The sequence below is a fragment of the Lissotriton helveticus genome, chromosome 7, assembly GCF_964261635.1.
Source record: "Lissotriton helveticus chromosome 7, aLisHel1.1, whole genome shotgun sequence".
Classification (NCBI taxonomy): domain Eukaryota; kingdom Metazoa; phylum Chordata; class Amphibia; order Caudata; family Salamandridae; genus Lissotriton; species Lissotriton helveticus.
Genome location: NC_136068.1, coordinates 1,867,571 through 1,886,712, shown reverse-complemented (window position 1 = coordinate 1,886,712; position 19,142 = coordinate 1,867,571). Strand labels below are relative to the sequence as shown.

The 19,142-nt window shown below is 47.5% G+C and overlaps 1 protein-coding gene across 2 annotated transcripts in view; it reads left to right on the top strand.

The window, feature by feature from the left end:
- Window positions 1-204: 204 nt before the first annotated feature.
- Window positions 205-19,142, top strand: part of LOC144766553 (fish-egg lectin-like) — a 282,265-nt gene continuing 263,327 nt past the window's right edge. The window contains exons 1-2 of one of the 2 annotated variants that reach the window (XM_078650357.1): window positions 205-478; window positions 819-885. The gene's annotated coding sequence lies outside the window, so the exon portion shown is untranslated. The remainder of the gene's footprint in view (window positions 479-818; window positions 886-19,142) is intronic. The other variant, XM_078650358.1, reaches the window with a different exon arrangement.

Genomic DNA, 19,142 nt, shown 5'->3' with positions numbered 1-19,142 from the left:
AGAAAACATCTGGTCACAAAAAGGTTTAGAACCATTGTAAAACCATGCATGGTTAACATTTGGGAAAACCTTAGTTAGGGAAATTGCACACAGTAAGATGTCCGCCGTGTTTACTGCATTTTAGGTCTCACTTTCAGAACACCTGTGAGGCCACTAATGGTTAAGGCAGGTGCACGCGCTTCCCGCGGCGGACTTTAACTGAAGTCTTGTTAGAGTAGTTTCATGATACCGTATCTCCGCGCATTTTCTAGTGCGTAGGCTCGGTAATTCTTAGTTAATTCGTAGAGTGATTAGTGAGTTGGTCCTGACGTTTCCAGAGACAGTTTGGGGTATTTACGGAGTTGCCAGAGAAGTTATCTGGCTGCTTCGTGGAGGTCATTTCTTGCAGCAGACTCACAACAAACTTTCAGAGGAGTTTAGACCTTCCGTTTTAAGGAATTCTGCAGCGTGAGTGAGGCGAGAACAGAGAGACTTTCAAGTAAGACAAATCATATGATTATCGCCTCAGCTATTTCCCGCACTGCTAGCTGGTTGTTGCGCGTTTTTCTTCAGTTCAAATAACTGGGACTTTCCCTTTGCGCTTTACCTTTTTCCTTCCCGCCCTATCTTCCCTACCCAGTCACTTTTTGCGCGAATGCTTCACCAGCGTTTGGAGTCGACTTAGGAACTTCACAGTAGTTAAAAGGGGAAGACCAACCAAGGTTCAAGAGACAAGTGTGTATATCTTCTAATTTAGGTCATTAGGAAACCCCAGGCATATACTATGTAATTCTCTCATTGTATATTCAGCTTACCATTTGTAGTGTTATTGGTTTCAGGTGCAGGGAACCAGCTATAACCCATGAGGCATCACCAGAAGAGGGGCAAAAACTCTTTCTTAGACTGGTAGGAAGTATTCAGTTTATGATATGTAGTAATTGTAAACTAAGGAGGGAAGTTGTTTATCTTTTGCCCATTCTGTGCATTAGGTATCATCTCCTTCCTGGGAACTACACGAAGACTACCAGGGAGCTGAGAGAGAGAAGCAGTGTCAGAAGGAGTTGTCTCTTCTCTTTTTTCCAATTCCCCTTTCCCCCCTGTTGGTGCACTTGCTCAGTGAAAGGCAGAGCGAGGGTACTGGTACAGGGGCATTGGGAGCTATCGCAAATTCTGCTTCCATGAAGATTGGTGCTTTGACAGATTGAAGTGCCCAAGAAGTTTTCTTCACCTAGGCAGAATGGCGGAAGGGTTTAATTTAAAGGCGCTAGGTGCTATGTTAGAGGGTATCCAGAAAGATATAGGCACAATAAGAGAGGAAAATAAAAACTTGAGACATGAGTTATCAGCTTCACCACAGGAAACTCAGTTATTGTCACAGAAGGTAGAAGGGTTGGCTTTGGGTAATCCTGCAGTTGCTCCTTCTTCACATACACATACTTCGCATCAAGCAAGTCCACAGTCAGTTGCGCAGGTCATACATTCAGTCTCGCCAATCATCCCATTAGCTGCCCCAGAAAGGTTTCACGGGGATCCACAAAAGGCCCTACTTTTTTTGACACAATGTTCTTTACATTTTATTTATCGAGCCAATTTATTTCCTGATGCTCAGTCTAAAGTGGCCTTTATTCTATCCTATTTGGGTGGAGATGCAGCAAATTGGGCAATGCCTTTAGTGTCCCAGGATGATCCTTTTCTTTATGATTTTGAGTTGTTTAAAACAGAATTTCTGAGGATCTTTGATAGAAGTAGAATTTCCCAGGCCACCGATAATGAGTTGCTGGAACTTCTTCAGGGTACAAAAGATTTGGTGACATATTTAACGCAATTTAATAAGCTTATAGTCGAGACAAATTGGCCTGAAGAAAAAAGAGCTGCCCTCTTTTATCAGGGGTTAAGAGATGAGATCAAAGACACTCTGTCTCAGATTCCTAATCGCCCAACGGAATTATCCGCTTTAGTGGATTTGGTACTAGAAATAGACTTTCGTTGGTCGGAAAGGAAGGGAGAGAAGAAAAAAGAATTTAGGATGAATATGCCTCGTTTTGATAGAGCTAGATTGGAAGCTGGAAAGCCTTCTGGATCTGGTTCTGAAGGGGAACCTATGCAGATTGGAGCAATTCGTGGACCACTAAGTAAAGAAGAGAAGGAACAACGTCAAATTAAGAAGCTGTGTTTGTACTGTCAGATTGGTGGCCATTTTGTCAAAGAATGTCCTAAAAGACCAAAGTTTCCGGTGAAGGGAAACGCCCAAAACCATCAGTAGACGGGGTCGTCCTGATGGCGCAAGAAGAGAAAACGATCCCAGAAACTCATCAGATAATCAACACGTTACAGACCTTAGCCCCTCATTTGATTCTTCACATGACGATCAAATTTTGGGACCAAAAGATCATTGGGGGAGCTATTATGATTGATTCTGGAGCCACAGGCAACTTCTGTGATCTCAAATATGCTCAACGTATGGTCATTCAAGCTATTTTGAAAGAAAGAAGTGAATCTGTTCGTGCTGTAGACTGTACCAATTTATCGTCTGGACCTATTATCAGTCATACAGAACCTTTGGAACTTATCCAAGTTGATGGTCATCAGGAGGTATTACAATTTAACCTCAGTGACACGCCCCAATTCCAACTTATATTGGGATTACCTTAGTTAGCGATGCATAATCCTACCATAGATTGGGAAAATCGAACTGTCGAAATGAAGTCTACCTTTTGCTCTGAGCATTGCTATTGTGCTTCTAGTGAATCTCCTGAACCAACCCAGGCATCTTTACTATCATTTGGAGGAGATTCTATAGGAGTAATTTGTACGGTTGAAATTCCTGCGGAACCGAGACTTTCAAGAAGTATTTAGTGAAGTAGAAGCTGAGCAATTGCCTCCACATCGCCCTTACGACTGTGCCATTGATCTTGAACCAGGGGCCGTCCTTCCTTGTAGTCATATTTATGCATTAACAGAAGCAGAAAACTGCCACTTAAAAGAGTACTTGGATAAATACCTTGCCAATGGATTTATTAGACCCTCCCAGCCTCCAGTTTCGTCTCCTTTATTTTTTATTCTCAATCAATCAATCAGGTCATTTGTAGAGCGCACTACTCACCCGTAGGGTCTCAAGGCGCTGGGAGGGGGGGGGGTGCCGCTACTGCTCGAACAGCCAGGTCTTGAGCTGCTTCCTGAAGGAGAGGTGGTCTTGGGTCAGGCGCAGATTGGTCGGAAGTGAGTTCCAGGTCTTGGCGGCCAGGTAGGAGAAGGATCTTCCTCCTGTTGTCGCTCTTCGGATGCGGGGGACGGCGGCGAGGGCGTGGTTGGTTGATCTGAGGAGGCGCTTGGGAGTGTAGAAGCTGATCCGGTTGTTGAGGTAGCTCGGGCCTTGGTCGTGTAGGGCTTTGTGCGCGTGGGTGAGGAGCCGGAAGGTGATTCTCTTGTTGACCGGGAGCCAGTGCAGATCTCTCAGGTGTCCGGTGATGTGGCTGCGTCGGGGGATGTCGAGGATGAGTCTCGCCGAGGCGTTCTGGATCCGCTGGAGTCTCTTCTGGAGTTTCGCCGTGGTTCCGGCGTAGAGGGCGTTGCCGTAGTCCAGTCGGCTGGTGACGAGGGCTTGGGTGACCGTCTTCCTCGTCTCGGTGGGGATCCACCGGAAGATCTTACGTAGCATGCGCAGGATGTTGAAGCATGACGAGGAGACGGCGTTGACTTGTCTGGTCATGGAGAGGGAGGAGTCCAGGATGAAGCCCAGGTTGCGTGCGTGGTCCGTCGGTTTGGGTGCGGTGCCCAGGGCGGGGGGCCACCAGGAGTCGTCCCAGGCGGAGGGCGTGGCGCCCAGGATGAGGACCTCCGTCTTGTCTGAGTTCAGTTTCAGGCGGCTGGTCGTCATCCATTCGGCTACGTCTCTCATCCCTTCGTGCAGGTTGGCTCTGGCGGTGGCGGGGTCGTTGGTCAGGGAGAGGATCAGCTGGGTGTCGTCGGCGTAGGAGATGATGTTCAGGTTGTGTTGGCGTGCGATGGCCGCGAGGGGGCTCATGTAGACGTTGAAGAGGGTTGGGCTCAGCGAGGATCCTTGGGGTACGCCGCAGATGACTTTGGTGGCCTCTGACTTGTACGGTGGTAGGCGGACTCTTTGTGTTCTTCCGTCGAGGAAGGAGGTGATCCATTCCAGTGCCTTCTCCTGGATTCCGATGTTGCTGAGGCGCTGTACTAGGGTGCGGTGGCAGACAGTGTCGAAAGCCGCGGAGAGGTCCAGGAGGATGAGGGCCGCTGTTTCTCCGTTGTCCATCAGAGTTCGAAGGTCGTCGGTGGCGGCGATGAGGGCGGTCTCCGTGCTGTGGTTCGCTCGGAAGCCGGACTGTGAGGGGTCGAGGGATCCATTCGTCTCGAGGAAGGCGGCCAGCTGTTTGTTGACGGTCTTCTCGATGACTTTGGCCGGGAACGGGAGGAGCGAGATGGGACGGTAGTTCTTGAGGTCGGTGGGGTCTGCTGTGGGTTTCTTGAGGAGAGCGCTGATTTCGGCGTGCTTCCAGCTCTCAGGGAAGGTGGCGGAGTCGAAGGAGGTGTTGATGATGTCCCGCAGGTGGGGTGCGAGGACAGCGTCGGCCTTGTTGAAGACGTGGTGAGGGCAGGGGTCAGTCGGAGATCCGGAATGGATGGAGTTCATGGTGCGGATGGTGTCTTCGGTGCTGATCGGGGTCCAGGTGCGGAGGGTGGTGGATGGTGGCGTCGTTGCGGTTGTGGCTTGCGTTGGTTGGTTGCTGAAGCTGTTGTGTATGTCCGTGATTTTGTTGTGGAAGTAGGACGCGAGGGAGTTGCAGAGGTCTTGCGACGGGGTGATGTCGTTGTTTCCGGCGTTGGGGTTGGAGAGCTCTTTCACGATGTTGAAGAGTTCCTTGCAGTTGTGTGCGTTGTTGTCCAGCCGGTCCTTGTATGCATTTTTCTTGGTGGCGCGGATCAGTTGATGGTGTTTCCGGGTGGCGAGCTTGAGGGTGGCCATGTTGTCCGTCGTTGGTTCCCTTCTCCAGGCTTTCTCGAGGGCTCGACAGTTCTTCTTGGAGCACTTGAGTTCGTCGGTGAACCATGGTGTTTTTCTGCTGCAGGATCTGCTGGGCGGGGTCCTCAGAGGGGCGAGTTCGTCCGCGCAGTTGCTGATCCACTTCGTGAGGTTGTCGGCGGCCTGGCTGGGGTTCGCTGAGTTGGCGGGAGGGTGCTGGCTCAGGGAGGCGGTGAGCTGGTTGGCTGTGATCTTGTTCCAGCTTCTTCGAGCAGCCTGTTGCTGGAGGTGGTGGATCGTCGTTCTTCTGAAGGTGAAGTGGACGCAGCTGTGGTCCGTCCAGTGGAGTCCTGTTGCGTGGCTGAAGGTGACGTCTTTGCTGGAAGAGAAGACGGCGTCGAGTGTGTGTCCGGCGAGGTGGGTGGGGGTGGTCACCAGTTGCTTGAGTCCGAGGTTGTCGAGGTTGTCGAGCAGGGTGGTGGTGTTGCGGTCGTTGTTGTTCTCCAGGTGGAAGTTGAGGTCCCCCAGGAGGATGTAGTCGGCGGAGGGGAGAGCGTGCGGGCTGACGAAGTCGGCGATGTCCTCGCTGAATCGTGTGCGTGGTCCCGGGGGTCGGTAGATCAGGGTGCCTCTGAGGGTGGTCTTCGGGTTGGTGTGGATCTGGAAGTGCAGGTGTTCAGCGGTGGTGAGGGTGTCGTCGGTGTTGGTCGTGATGCGGATGGTGTCTCTGTGGATGATGGCGATGCCTCCTCCGGTCTGGTTGTCGCGGTCCCTCCGGGTGATCTTGTAGCCCTCTGGGATGGCGATGGCGATGTCTGGGGCTGAGGAGGCGTTCATCCAGGTCTCGGTGATGAAGGCAACGTCGGGGGCGGTGGTGTCGAGCAGGTTCCAGAGTTCTACGGCGTGTCTGTGGACGGAGCGGGTGTTGAGCAGGATGCACTTGAGGTGGGTGCTGCTGGAGTTCGGCTTGGCGGGTGCAGGGAAGGTCCGGATGCAGGTGAATTTGCAGGCGAGGCAGCTGAAGGGTCCGTGGGTGTGCTTCGGGGCGGCTCGGTGACATCCTGGGATGTGGCCGGTGTTGAGTGCGGTGAGGTCGGAGGCGCTGTAGGTTCGTCGGGTCGGCTTCCGTCGGTGGGGGCCAGGGGTCCTGGCGCTGGTCGCGATCCGGTCGCGGACGGGCGCAGACGGGCTTACCTTTGGCGCGCCTTCGGCGCACGTTCGGCGCGCCCGCTGCGCGTGACCGCTGCGCGTTCGCACGGTCGCCATTTAAGGCGAAGTGCGCGGGTGGGCGGAGCAGCTGGGAGGCGGGAGCGGGGAGGGAAACAGAAGAAAAAAGGGGCGGGGCTAAGGCGGTGGCGGGAAGCGGGAGCGGGGGGCGGCGAGAAGGGCAGAGCACGCCGAGATCGGCAGACACAAAGACAAGCACCAATTTAGGTCAAAACGGGGCAAAAAGGCAGCGAAAACACGGAGAAACAAGCACAAATGCAGGCAGAAACGGGCAAAAAGGCAGCGAAAACACGGAGAAAACAAGCACAAATGCAGGCAAAAACGGGCAAAAAGGCAGCGAAAACACGGAGAAAACAAGCACAAATGCAGGCAAAAACGGGCAAAAAGGCAGCGAAAACACGGAGAAAACAAGCACAAATGCAGGCAAAAACGGGCTAAAAGGCAGCGAAAACACGGAGAAAACAAGCACAAATGCAGGCAAAAACGGGCTAAAAGGCAGCGAAAACACGGAGAAAACAAGCACAAATGCTGGCAAAAACGGGGAAAAAGGCAGCGAAAACACGGAGAAAACAAGCACAAATGCTGGCAAAAACGGGGAAAAAGGCAGCGAAAACACGGAGAAAACAAGCACAAATGCTGGCAAAAGACGGGGGGAAACCAAGGAGAGCGCTCAGGGCGGCAGCGAGGCCGGCGCTGAGACAGAGGCAGGCACTGGGGGCACACGCAGCAGCTGGTGGCCGTGCGGCGCGGGGGTGTCCCACAAGTGGGTCACACTCACCTGCGTCGCACGGTCGCCATTTAAGGCCAAGTGCGCGGGTGGGCGGAGCAGCTGGGAGGCGGGAGCGGGGAGGGAAACAGAAGAAAAAAGGGGCGGGGCTAAGGCGGTGGCGGGAAGCGGGAGCGGGGGGCGGCGAGAAGGGCAGAGCACGCCGAGATCGGCAGACACAAAGACAAGCACCAATTTAGGTCAAAACGGGGCAAAAAGGCAGCGAAAACACGGAGAAACAAGCACAAATGCAGGCAGAAACGGGCAAAAAGGCAGCGAAAACACGGAGAAAACAAGCACAAATGCAGGCAAAAACGGGCAAAAAGGCAGCGAAAACACGGAGAAAACAAGCACAAATGCAGGCAAAAACGGGCTAAAAGGCAGCGAAAACACGGAGAAAACAAGCACAAATGCAGGCAAAAACGGGCTAAAAGGCAGCGAAAACACGGAGAAAACAAGCACAAATGCTGGCAAAAACGGGGAAAAAGGCAGCGAAAACACGGAGAAAACAAGCACAAATGCTGGCAAAAACGGGGAAAAAGGCAGCGAAAACACGGAGAAAACAAGCACAAATGCTGGCAAAAGACGGGGGGAAACCAAGGAGAGCGCTCAGGGCGGCAGCGAGGCCGGCGCTGAGACAGAGGCAGGCACTGGGGGCACACGCAGCAGCTGGTGGCCGTGCGGCGCGGGGGTGTCCCACATAGAAGGAGGGGACCTTGAGAACCTGTATTGATTACCGCGCCTTGAATCGAGTGACAATGAAGAATCGCTACCCTCTTCCATTGATTTCAGTCCTTTTAGATCAGATTAAGGAAGCCCGAATCTTTACAAAATTAGATCTAAGAGGGGCTTATCATCTGATTCGTATGAAGGCAGGACACAAATGGAAAACTGCATTCCGAACTAAGTTTAGATTATTCGAGTATTGTGTGATGCCCTTTGGGCTTTGTAATGCTCCAGCTGTGTTTCAACACTTCATCAATGATGTAATGGGAGATCTGATTGACAAGATTGCAGTAATCTATTTGGCTGACATTTTGATTTTCTCTCAAGATCCACAACAACATCCAGAGCATGTAAAAATGGTTCTCAGTCCTCTTCGTTCCCATCATCTTTATGTCAAGCTTGAAAAATGTGTATTCAGCTCTTCCAGTGTGGAATTCCTGGGGTTTATTCTTTCTCCCCAAGGAATTACCATGGATTCAAAGAAAGTGTTGGCAGTGGAAAGTTGGCCATCTCCGAAGAACGTAAAAGAAATTCAAAGGTTTCTTGGATTTGCTAATTTCTATCGACGTTTCATTCAAGGTTTTTCTCAACTTATTGTTCCTATTACCCGTCTACTGAAGAATGGAGTGAAATTCCAATGGTCCAGAGAAGCTGAACAAGCGTTTGCACTTCTAAAGAAAAGTTTCACCTCCGCCCCAATTTTACTACATGCTGATCCCATGGAGCCTTTCTTTGTGGAAGCAGATGCTTCAGATCAAGCTATTGGTGGTGTACTGACCCAACGTCACAAAGATACTGGTCAGTTGCATCCGGTGGCATTTCGATCTAGAAAATTGAGTTTGGCAGACATCAATTACACCATTGCTGAAAAGGAATTGCTGGCAGTTAAAGATGCTTTCGAAGATTGGAGACACTATCTGTTAGGAGCCAAGCATACAGTGACGGTATTTTCTGACCATAAGAACTTGCAATTTATGAAGACAGCAAAGACGCTCACTCCAAGACAACTTCGTTGGTCCTTATATTTTGCTGATTTTGATTTTGTAATCACGTACCGCCTTGGAAATAAGAATGGAAAAGTGGATGCTTTGTCCTGAATTCTAACAAAAGATCAAGAACATTCTGTGGAGCCTCAGCTGATAATCCCTGAGACAAAGATCGTTTGTACAATTTCCATAGACAATATTCAAGAAGAGATTCGAAAGGATTTCCTTCCTGAAGCAATGGAACTTTGGGTTTCACAAGGAGCTGGAAGAAGAATCCAAAATAACCTACCCTATTTCAAAGAAGCATTGTATTTACCTACAAAGACACTTCAAGAAAGAGCTCTACAAGAATGTCACAATCAACCCTTGGCTGGGCATAAGGGCATAGCTAAAACCTTAGATTTGGTACAGCGCTATTTTTGGTGGCCTGGAATGTCTTCTCATGTGAAGCAATATGTCAGACTTGTGAACTTTGTGTTCGTAGTAAACCCAGTAGACAGGCACCTCAGGGGTTGTTGCAACAATTGCCCACGCTTTCCCATCCCTGCATACTGTAACTATGGATTTGATTGTTGAACTACCCCTTAGTCAAGGATACAATACCATCTTAGTTCTGGTAGACACTTTCACCAAAATGAGCCATTTTGTTCCACTAACTGGAGTACCCACTGCTCCTGAGCTTGCAAGACACTTTAGTGAACTCATAGTAAAATTACACGGAGTTCCTAAAATTGTCATCTCAGATAGAGATACTCAGTTTGTATCCCATTGTTGGAAGGCCTTCTTACAAGGGTTGGGAGTGGAGAGAGACATTCTACTAGTTATCATCCTGAAACTGATGGTCAAACTGAGCGGGTAAACCAAGAGTTAGAACAGTACCTTTGGTTGTTTCTTATGGATCAAGGGGGAGACTGGTCTAAGCTACTATGGATGGCAGAATTTGCATTTAATAATGCTAAAAATATATTTACCGGATATTCTCCCTTCTACTTGAACTATGGGCGTCACCTGAATCCTTTTCAGATTCAAACAGGCTGAGAGGTACCAGCTGTTGAGGGAGTCATGAGAAATTTAAACTCTATTCACAAGTTAGCAGAAGCTAATATGCTAAAGGCAAAAGATCATTACAAGAAATATGCAGATAAACATCGCAGGTCAGCCCCTGAGTATAAGGTGGGAGATCAGGTTTGGTTATCCTCCCGTAATCTTCACTTGAAGGGTAACAGAAAGTTTCAGCCTCGATTTGTGGGTCCTTAAGTACTAGGCCCAGTGTCAGTGAGGTTGAAATTACCTGCCAGCCTAGGTATTCATCCCATCTTTCATGTTTCACTTTTGAAAAAGGCTACACCCCATACCAGATTGCTGAAGCCTCCAGCTCCCCTTGTAATAGATGGTCATCCAGAATATATAGTTAAAGGCATCCTGGATTCTAAATAAACTAGAGGAAAGCTTTACTATTTGATTGATTGGAAGAGGTATGGTCCTGAAGATAGATCTTGGGAACCTTCAAAAGATGTTCATGCCCCTCAATTAAAGAAACGATTTCACTCACAGTATCCGCACAAGCCGGGACCGATGAATCGGTCTTCGAGAGGGGGTACTGTCAGGAATCTCGTCGTTGCCACTACATTGGGTCAAAGAAAACATCTGGTCACAAAAAGGTTTAGAACCATTGTAAAACTATGCATGGTTAACATTTGGGAAAACCTTAGTTAGGGAAATTGCACAAGGTAAGATGGCCGCCGTGCTTACTGCATTTTAGGTCTCACTTTCAGAACACCTGTGAGGCCACTAATGATTAAGGCAGGTGCGCGCGCTCCCCGCGGTGCACTTCAACGGAAGTCTTGTTAGAGTAGTTTCATGATACCGTATCTCCGCGCATTTTCTAGTGCGTAGGTTCGGTAATTCTTAGTTAATTCGTAGAGTGATTAGTGAGTTGGTCCTGACGTTTCCAGAGACAGTTTGGGGTATTTACGGAGTTGCCAGAGAAGTTATCTGGCTGCTTCGTGGAGGTCATTTCTTGCAGCAGACTCGCAACGAACTTTCAGAGGAGTTCGGACCTTCCGTTTTAAGGAATTCTGCAGCGCGAGTTAGGCGAGAACAGAGGGACTTTCAAGTAAGACGAATCATACGATTATCGCCTCAGCTATTTCCCGCACTGCTAGCTGGTTGTCGAGCGTCCTTCTTCAGTTAAAAAAACGGAGACTTTCCCTTTGCGCTTTACCTTTTTCCTTCGCGCCCTATCTTCCCTACCCAGTCCCTTTTTGCGTGAATGCTTCACTAGCATTTGGAGTCGACTTAGGAACTTCACAGCAGTTAAAAGGCGAAGACCAACCATGGTTTAAGAGACAAGTGTATATATCTTCTAATTTAGGTCATTAGGAATCCCCTGCCTGATTTACAGGTATAACGATATTCAAAGGCATATACTACATAATTCTCTCATTGTATATTCAGCTTCAAATCAAATCAAATCAAATATAACTTTATTCGATTGTTAGCAAGCAATCATAAAAGTATACATTAAAACAATTCATTAAGATCTTTAAAAAAATAAATTTTTACAATTTATCTGTGGCGTACAAAAAATTCATCAATTGCAGGGGGTTCAAAGTCCATAATATCATAAATTTTAAAGTGCGTTTATGTAATCATACTTTTCCTACTGCGCATCACATTTTTCAGATATAGTATAGTTGTTGCAACACACAGATTATTATCAAGACATTGAATACTAAGCATGGCCACACGGCATTGACGGTGGCCCATTTCTCTCAAGAGTGGTAGTGAAACATTATGTCTAATCACATCATAAAATTTACAGAAGAGAAAAACATGAATAGTACTCTGAGGTGAAATTTCATCGCAGGGACAGGGAGGTAAATTGTGCGTCCAATTATTTACTGTAGTGAAACTAACCAATCTATGGAAAGTTCCAAATCTAAAGCAAGACAATAAAAATCTTTCGTAATTATCTAGCACATAGATTAAATAGGGCTGAATATTGAAAGTTGTTAATATCATTTGATGTTGCCGAACTGAGGGTTTTAAGACCTCAGTTGCGACTCTTTGAGAATCCAGGAAAGCCAAACCCTCCTTCTTCAAGTCTTTACGCAAAATAGCTGAGATATTAGTAGGGTTTAAAAAATAATCCACTTTTCCAATGTCTTTTAAAAAGTTACAAACATAGCTAAGCCACGGTATCCTCATGGCTCCCTCTAATTTTAGGATATCTGTCAAAATATCCTAGACTGGATCTGCTCCTTCCTTGACGGCCGAATTCAAAGTATACGACTCCTGTCCTTCCACTCTGAACCCACAGAGATCAGATGAGGAGTACCCCAAGGATACTCCCTCAGCCCCACGCTCTTCAACTTTCCCTCACAACCATCATCAGAAAACACGGACACAGCATAGTATCCTACGCCGATGACACCCAGCTCATCCTCTCCCTCACCAAGGAACACCATATCACCAGGCACAACTTCCAGGATTAATGACGGATGTTGCAACCTGGATGAGCAGCAGCTGCCTGAAGCTCAACTCGGAGTAAACGGAAGTCCTCATCCTCGGATCCACACCCTCCGAGTGGGACAACACCTGGTGGCCCCCTGCCCTCGGCAACCCTCCCACACCCATGGACCACACCTGCAACCTTTGCATCATACACGATTCCTCCCTCACCATGAACTGACAGATCAACGCCGTATTCTCCACACGCTTAAACAACCTCCGTATACTCCGCATGACCTTCAAATGGATCACCCCGAATCCAGAAAGACTGCCACCCATGCACTCATCACCAGCAGGCTGGACTACGGAAACGCTCTCTACTCCGGAATCAAGTAACCTCTACTCTAAAAACTCCAGAACGTCCAGAATGCCGCATTCAGACGCGTCCTCAGCATACCACAACAAGACTGCATCACCCTGCAACTATGAGATCTTTACTGGCTCCCTGTCAAAAAAAGAGTGCTCACACACACCTACAGAACCCTCCACAGCACCGGACCCCAATATCTCACAAAAGAATCTCCTTCTACGCCCCCATGAGAAACCTCTGCTCCGCTGACCTAGCCTTGGCTGAAATCCCACGCATCCACAGAGCGAGAACGGGAGGCAGATGCTTCTCCTACATCGTGGCCAAGACCTGGAATGAACTCCCTCTCAGCATCAGACGAAGCCCAACACTGCAGGCATTCAGGAGGAGCCTCAAGACCTGGTTCTTCAAATGACCTCGGAGCTGCCCAAACCCACTGTACTCACCAGTGCCCAGAGACCCTTACGGGTGAGTAGTGTGCTCTATAAATACCTGATTGATAGATTGAGTGACTGACAGTTTTACTCACACATTTTTATAAATCACAAAATCATCATCTGACTTCCACTCACTTTCACCAACACAGAATTAGCTCTAATGGCATTCTTCCACTCAGTTTCTCCTATGGCTTGACACACCTCGGATAGCTCAGCCACCGTCCATTCCTCTTCCTCACCTACATCAATACCGTCCAAAGACAATCTGGACAAGCAATCCGTATTGATGTTCCTTACTCCAGGCGCATATGTACCAGAAAAATATATAATCTTATAGGTGGTGCAGCCACTTTGCAATGCACGGGGTAGCTCTTCCGGCCCCAGCTATGGAGAATAGATCAACTGGTCTATGATCAGTTCAGAGGCAGACTGTCACACGACATATTAGTTATGTGTCTCCCTCGAGGGGGGGCATGTGTGCTCCCCATGAAGTCCTACTTCTCCAGGCAATTGCAAGGTAGTACCACCCTGAACACAGGTGGGGCCCATCTTAACTGAAGGGACCCTATATTTCGTGAAGGGGTGGTGCAGGCCTAGCCAGGATCTTTAGGGTCCCTGGCTGAGTGTGGTAGAACTAACTTGAAGGCAGGTGGGGCCTATCTTAAGTGAAGGGACCCTACTCCTCAGAAGGGGTGGTGCAGACCATCCAGGGATCATGAGGGTCCCTGGACGGTCTCCCAAGGTGCTGCCGGGAGACCGGGGAAAGCCATGAGAGGTGGGCCTGGGTGTAGCTGACTCAAGGCCCATGGGCTACATAAGGGGACTCCGGGAGGAAAGCACGCTTCTCGGAGAGAAGGGTGCATAGGCCCTCTTATTGCAGCGGAGAACAACGAAGGGGTCTAGGTTCCCGGGGTAGTTTCCGTGGGGAACTACTGACTGGGGGAATGAGCTGTAGGATGTCTGATGAGGCACCCTCAGTGTTCCTCCCTGGCTCTGCCAGTGTGGTAGTGAGGCTGTTCTGAGGTCCTGGACTGGTGGGAGAGTTGTGTTCTGAGGGTGCTTCTCCTGGGAGAGTGCGGAACCCCAAAAGAAAGGTAGGTTGAGGAGACGCTTCGCCCGTGACCTCTGGTCAGCCTGAGGTTGCGGACCCTAGGTTGGAGGATGAGTGGTAATTGAGAACTACATTGAGAAGGAGAATAGAGAAAGGCTATTATGTGCCAGGGTTTACTGCCCCCACTCTGTGGATTCAGAGTGGCGTTAAACCGGAGGGTGTCCCTGTAGTGTGGGCCCACGTCCATGTTCTATCGCCCAAAGCAGGGAAGCCCATCAAGGTAGTGATTGGTATACCCTGCATTTTGGCTGGAAGGGGGTTGTGTTGGATGTTGCCCTGTTTGGCAGGTTCACCCCCAAACTTTTTGCCTTAAGTTCTGACATGGTGTTGGTGGTTTTAGGCCTCTGGGCACTTTAGCACTGTGGTCCAGTGTAAAGTGCGTGCGCTCTCTGTGTACATGTAATAAGGTTGGCCTGCCCTCCCATAGGAATGCACTGGGGATTCCCTGACTAAGTGCGTCAGTGGTAATTCATGGTATGGGAGGAGCAGCGGGGTCAAATTTGGTATGTATGGAATTGTGAGATAAATGCTGTGCAATGGTGTGCGCAGATTTATTGTGACTATGGGAGAAATGACACTTTTGGGTATTTATTATCCACGCTGCATGGTAACAGGGAAGATAAATCTGATTTTAAAGGCTGCCTCCTTTCTTGCAGTAATTGCGGAGGCACATGCGGCAACTCAAGTTGATAGAAGCCGCAGGGCCATAAATGCTAGACAGCGCCAAAGGATGCTGCGGGAATAATTGCTACCGCGAGCCGAAGACATCTACTAGAGAGCAATTCTGAAAAGCTTCAAATTCACTACTGAATATTGGACTTGTTCCACCATTGGGCGCATTGAATTTAGTGAGGTTGGTCCTGACGAGAACCCAAATAATAAGAGCGGTTCAAAACGCATAGACCGGGGAACTACCAAACATTTGCCCTTAGTGATTAAAACCCAAAGTTGGAATTTACTATATTCAACTAATGAGAATCTTATATCAAAAATATTTGGAAATTGTGTATAGGATACGGTTTCAAAAAAATTGCGACTAATAGCAATGATGTTTGGCTTCCATTTTACAAGTGATATTCTTTAAGACATGTTTTGAAAGTGAGGATGGTGTATGTGTAGAGTGAGTGTGTTTTTGAGAGTTGCTGAATGAAAGTGCATTTTCTGCTTTTGTCTTTGTTTATTGTTTATGTATGTTTTCACATGAAGTGTTTATCATATGTATTAAAGTGTTTCTTCTGGAGATAAATTTGAAAAATTTGCTATATTTAAAAAAAAGCTACTAATGAGCTCAAGGAGGTGTTGATAGTTGTTTCGCGCATCTTTAGGATTTAAATCATTTAAAGTAATTAGCAGTATTGGCGTTTCCTTTGGTTGTCGGACTTTTTTTAGAAGTTGTCATTTCTGTGTGCTATGTGTCTGCCTGCCTGATGTGAATTGCATGTCTGGCTTTTGAGTGACAGGGGCTGGGAGGTGTGTGTGGCTCCAGGAGGGACAGGGTGAGTCAGCGCTAGGCTGAATAGGAAATCTGGGCTGGGAGTAGTGGGAGGGGTAATCCGCTGACACTGAATAGGATGGTGCCTGTCCTGTACAATGCTGGCTCCGCCCCCTGTGGTGTGTCTGATCACCTAGCCCCCACCTGACAAAGGGGAAAATGAGCTTGCAAAACAAAGTGCTCCAAATCCCCCCTGAACCAGTTGCATCTGGTTCCTCCATGCCCTGCACTACAGACAAAGGAATGTTGATATAAATATAGGGGCTGTGACCCCATGAAGTTGTTTAGTTCCATGATGCTATGCTGATCCTGGTGGGGTGTGCTGCTGCTGGGGCCCAGGAGGAACCGCCATGAGGGCTTGCGTCCCTGGGCCCAGCTATACCTAGGGACCTTTTGCCAACTTTTATCCTCTAAGGACTTCTGTATTGCCCTTGCACCCTGGAAGCGCTTTATTCTACACTCCCCAAGAAAAGGAGCACGAGGGCTCCGCAGCTCTGAGCTGCCCATGGAGGAGGGAATCCCTGGCATACGGATTACCCCATGTTGCAGAGTGTAGTGTAGCTCCTATTTTCCCAATAGGCTCTGCGCATTGGAATAGTACCTACAGCAGTAAAGGCCTAGGCCAGACGTTAACTAGGTCTACTACTGTCGATACTAGACTTAATTTTTGGGTTTGCCAGCTAAGCTCAGAGTTCGCTAGAAACTTTCTCGAATGTTCAAGGAAGGAATTAACTCCCCTGATTAGACAAGAAGGGATTTAGTTTCTGACAACCATAGAACATGACAACTTTGCTCTCCCCTAATCAAGAGTCAATCTCGAGAGTCGTGTGAGCACAAGGCAATTATTTTACTCAGTCAGTACGTGCATTCTTAGTCTCATCAGAATGTAGAGAAAAGGAAGAGACGGGCGTGTTCAATAAAAGATGTTATTTATTGATCAGTCTCTTTTCTCGTACAAGAGAAATGGATCGATATTATTGCAATACTTATAGTTAAGTAAAGTGCATACATTAAAAGCAATAGTATAAAATAATACTGTAAAAACATTGATATGGTTTCTGAGCCATATGATGTTTTAAAATGATTAAAATATATTTACATACACATATACATTTGACTAAACGTACTCAACTGGTGTTTCTAAATACGCCTACCCCGTGTACCTAACCTAAGTCTAATGCGTGGGCGGGAATAGAAAGTTACAGTTTAAGTTAAGTTTGTTTTTGCCAAGTGAATAACTAAAGAATTCTCTAGGAGGGGTTATTCAGTTCTGTACCTGGAATTTAGGATGAATGAGGAATGGTATCTCTTTCTCTGCTCTCGATATTCCAGGCTGCCTGCGAGGGCTACCCGGAAGCGCCGGTGCTGGGTCTCTCGGCTTGAGATAGCAGCGCGTCTCTCAGCGCGTCAGGAAGGCGGGGCTGCTGCCTGCGGGGTCTGCTTCTGCTCTCGGCTTCGGCAAGTATGGCTGCTCCGTCTTGTCACCACGCGTGTGTTTGCATAGGGCAAGGTCGGCAATATTTATACCTTAAAGGTGCCGGGATTGACGTAAGGATGGACATAGGTACGTCAATAAAGATGTCATACGACTTGCTCGTTAGCACATTCTTTACTAAAGTTCTCTGTGAAATCAAAACAATGGCCGCACGGATTATCCAGGTTGTCATAGGTTTGATTTGTTATGAGAACGTCGTATGCCTTATCAGGGGCTGGAGGAATGTCGCTTGTCTAATTAGATCTCAAGCGTTATGACCTAATCAGATAACACGTTCCTGTGCCGTAGTGTGACTGCGTCAGATAACGGTATCTGCATCATGGGGGATTTCTTGCCTCATGGGCTGACTGTTAGTTAACTAGCTAGGTAGTTTAACCAGAATAGGGTCAGGAATAGGGGGATCGATTCAGAACCTATAGAAATACACGACACCCACTCCACGCTAACTATGGTCATATCTACTAATCTATGCATAGTATAACATAGTACAACATACTATAGAGTATAGTGTATACCTTACCACCCCAAAATACATAAATGCATTTTGAAATTTTCAAATATACTGAAAAATTGCAGTCATATATATTGTATGCACTTAAGCTATGAATTAAATGCAAAAGTAAACACGCATCGTTATGCATTATTGCTTGTTGGTATATGAGAAATACACATGAAATGGCTCTTAATATGGCTATACAGAAAAAAAGTCGAAACCATTTCATCACATAAAATATATTGTGAACATACCAGCGGGCAGCTAAAGTCTATATAAAGTCTATAAAGTATCTAAAAAAATAGAAATCTTAGTTCTCTAGGAATAGTTTCTTACTTTAAGCAGAAGATCAGTGTCCCGGGGCAAAAATATATAGAAAAATATTTTAAGGGCTTGCTGAAAAAAGTTGCTGTCCGTGAACTGGATTGTAATTGTTCATGTGACTTTATTTTTTAAAAGTTGAAGGCCGAATTCAGGGAACGCCGTGTGCGAGTTTACTCAAAAGTCTCTATTTCTGTTCCGGAGAGAACATCATATCATTCAGGCTTTCGAAAAAACTGTCAACAGCTTCATGGGAAAGTTCCACTAAGTCGGAAATAGGGGTAACCATGCATTCATGCGCATGATTGTCTGCATTGACATTCTGATTTGCATTGCTGACAGAAGGTCGTACCTGTTCGATGCTGCTTTCATCTTGAACTTCACTACCCTTCAATCGCAGTGGTGAAGATTCCAGGAATGCCGTCATCAGAATTGGCAGCCTTTGAGGGCAGCACAAAGCGTGAACCTTGGTAGGAACCAGCAGTGTATCTGCATCCACCGGCGCATCCGATTGTAGCGTCAGACAGGTGTCTAACACGCATTCTTCTCCGCATAGCAGACACCTTAGTACAGGTAAAACACACCTTTGCCACATTGGTCGAAATGATAGAAACCAAGTCATGTTTAGGTCTCTAAGCCGGGAGAGTCCCAGGATTTTTGATATCCGGTCCCGGTATCCAATGGCTAGGATCGTATCTTCCATTGTCGTGAGAGTTTGTTCTGTGACATGGGTTGCCATAACGAAAAATAAGGACTAGGAATAGGATTCCTGCAATTAGTCCCAGGATCAAGGGAAGTCCGCCAAAAATCGAATGGACGAAATCTGGAAAAATACCCTGTATGGCTTTGAATGGTGTTAATGCCATCGAAAATACTGTCTTAAATACCTTTGAGACCCCAGTGGTATCAGAAATATTTAAGATTTCGCTTAGGATTTCCGCGAAATGTACGGGGGAATTAGTCGATAATAATGTATGTATCTCTGCAGTCGTCCTTGCGACTTGTAGATCATATGTTTCTTTTGATGACGTGAGCCTTGTAGGCGTCTGAAGAAGCACTGTTTTCATTCTGCTTAAAGTGTCTATTCGAATAGAAGTAATTTTCAAACCGGGCCATGCCCTTGCCTCCCTGTCTGGAAAGGAGCTGGGGAACAAAGAACGTCCACAGCACTTGACCTTCGCCGTCGTAGTGACGAGATAAGGAGTCCCGGGCATAAGACTACAACATCTGCGGTCTACAATAAGAATGTAACTCCCATTATAGAGTCTTTGAAAGAATGGTTCTATTTCAGTTGCAGGTGCGCCT